Raw genomic sequence first — 2,892 nt, 5'->3', positions numbered from 1 at the left:
AAGGTTTTTAAATTGGCTAGGAGGCACCCTAAGGGGGTGCTCTTTGGAAATTTGGACTGGGGGTTTCCCATTTGTTTCCTCTTTACCGACACAATAGACACAATGGAAATGGAAGTGGATCTCTGCCTGGCTTCAAAGCGTCCTTTGGAACCAGCAGAGACAGACTGGAAGCTCTTGAAGCCAAAGTGGAGATTACCTTCAGGCAGATGTCTCCGTCCTGAATGGGTCTCCTGAGCCACTTGGTGGCTCAAAATGGACCTCGGACCTGCGCAGGACTTTTGGCCGAGGGAGGTAAAGAGGAGACAAGGGCACTTACCCCAGAGAGGCCGTGAGAGTGAGGGAAGCGGGTCTCAGGTCCTGGTCCGTCCGCGGCGTGGAACGAGGAGGAGGAGGCTCCCTGGACCCTGGGGGCCCTGAGGAGGGGTCTCCTCCCGGGTTCGGCACCACCTGACTTGTTTTTCTAAGACCACCAGAGCGAGCACAAAAGAACCAGCGAGTAGGCAAAGGCCAGGAGCAAAACTACAAGTTTATTTTGGTCACCTAAGGTGTGGGGAAGAGGTCTGTCGGCCTCCGGCAAAGAAGGCCAACAGAGTCCCCCGGTGAAGCTCTCGGATGGAGTTCCGGCAGTCCCGACAGCAGTGGGGAAGCTGGGAAGTCCGTGCCTGGCATCCGTCCGGAGTGGCTTTTCTATGAGTGGGAGGGCAATAGGCGGGGCACAGGCGTGTCGGGGGGTGTTCTGCAGGTGCGACCAGGTAAATGTAGGTCTCTTCGGATTGACGTCACCTGGCGCATGCCCAGTTGGTCTGCACCTTCCTGGGTCGCCGGCTGCATTTTCGTGCGCGCGGGAAAAGTTGGGGGATGAAGAACCCGGAAGTGCACCATCTTGCCTCCGTTCATCCAAACAAATAGATGCTGGCGAAACTGTGGAGAAATAGGAATGCTTTTCCACTGTTGGTGGGAATATAAAATAGTTCAACCATTGTGGAGGATGGTGTGACCATTCCTCAAAGATCTAGAAGCAGAAATACTATTTGATTTAGCAACCCCATTACTGAGTATACACCCAAAGGAATATGAATCTTTCTACTATAAAGACACATGCACACGTATGTTTATTGAAGCACTGTATTCAATAGCAAAGACATGGAACCAACCCACATGCCCATCAATGATAGTCTGGGTAAAGAAAATGTGGTAGATATACACCATGGAACACTACACAGCCATAAAAAGGAATGAGTTCATGTCCTTTGCAAAAACATGGATGAATCTGGAAGTCATCATCCTCAGGAAAGTAACATGGGAACAGAAAACCTAACACCGCATGTTCTCACTCTTAAGTGGGAGCTGAACAATGAGAACACATGGACACAGTGAGAGGAACAACACATACCAGGGCCTGTTGGGGAGTCAGGGGTGAGGGGAGGGACGGGTGAAAGGGTGCAGCAAACCACCATGGCAGACTACACATATGTAACAAATCTGCACGTTCTGCACATGTATCCTGGAACTTAAAGTAAAATAAATTAAATTAAAAAAGAAAGTGCATGTCTTACATGTACACATATGTTTATTGAAGCACTATTCACAATAGCAAAGACTTGGAATCAACCTAAATGACCATCAATGGTAGACTGGATAAAGAAAATGTGGCACATACACACCATAGAATACTATACAGCCACATAAAGAATGAGATTATGTTCTTTGCAGGAACATGGATGGAGTTGGAGGCCATTATTCTTAGCAAACTAACGCAGGAATAGAAAACTATATATCACATGTTCTCACTTACAAGTGGGAGCTAAATGATGAGAATACATGGGCGCATAGAGGGGAACAACACACACTGGGGTCCACTTGAGGGTGGAGGGTGGGAGGAGGGAGAGGATCAGGAAAAATAGCTAATGGGTACTAAGGCTTAATACTTGGGTGGGTACTAATGGGTATAGAAATAATCTGTGCAACAAAACCCCATGACACAAGTTTACCTATATAACAAACCTGTACATGTGCCCCTTAACTAAAAATAAAAGTTAAATTAAACAAACAAAGTGCATGTCTGGAAAAAGCATATAGTTGGGTTCCGTGTTTTTTTAAACCAAGTCACACAATCTCTGCCCTTCATCAGAGTGTTAATTCATAGAGGTTTTTGTCATTATTGATATGACAAGTTTTAGGTCTACCATGTTATTTTCCCAGTTTTTGTTTCTCTCTTGCTCTTGTCCTGACCCATGTCTTCTTATTAGAAACCACAGAAACAAAAGAAAGTAGAATAACATCTTTAAAGTGCCAGAGGACAAAAAAGTTAACTAAGAATTCTATATCCAGCATAGATGTCCTTCAAGGATAGGCAAATAAGGAGATATTTCAGGTAAAAGAAAATTAAGAGAATTTCTCGCCAGCAGATCTCTACAATAACAACTGGTAAAGAAAATTCTTCAGACTAGAGACAAATGATACCAGGTGGAAAATGAGATGATCAGAAAAGATGAAGATGATCAAAAATGGTAAATACTGAGCTAAGTGCAAAAGGCTATCTTGCTCCCCTCATTTATTCTTACTTTATGTACATAGAACCATTTAAAGATAAGAAAAAGTTTTTTATCGTGGGACTTACAACCTATACAGATTTATTTCATATAATATCTATACCATAAAAGATGGACATTTTGCAGAGGATAAATGATTGCAATATTTCTATATTTATGGGTACTAGTACATTATTAACTGAAAGTAGACTGTGAAATGTCAAGAATGTGTTAAGTTCTGAAGGAAATTGCAACACTAAAAACCATTCAAAAGATCAACAAATCTTGGAGATGGTTTTTTGAAAACAAATCCCAGCCAGTCTTGAGTCTCATCATCCTACGATTTCAGAACTATTGTGAA

The sequence above is a fragment of the Colobus angolensis genome, unplaced genomic scaffold (assembly GCF_000951035.1).
Source record: "Colobus angolensis palliatus isolate OR3802 unplaced genomic scaffold, Cang.pa_1.0 Scaffold238, whole genome shotgun sequence".
Classification (NCBI taxonomy): Eukaryota; Metazoa; Chordata; class Mammalia; order Primates; family Cercopithecidae; genus Colobus; species Colobus angolensis.
Note: the sequence above shows the minus strand (reverse complement) of the source record.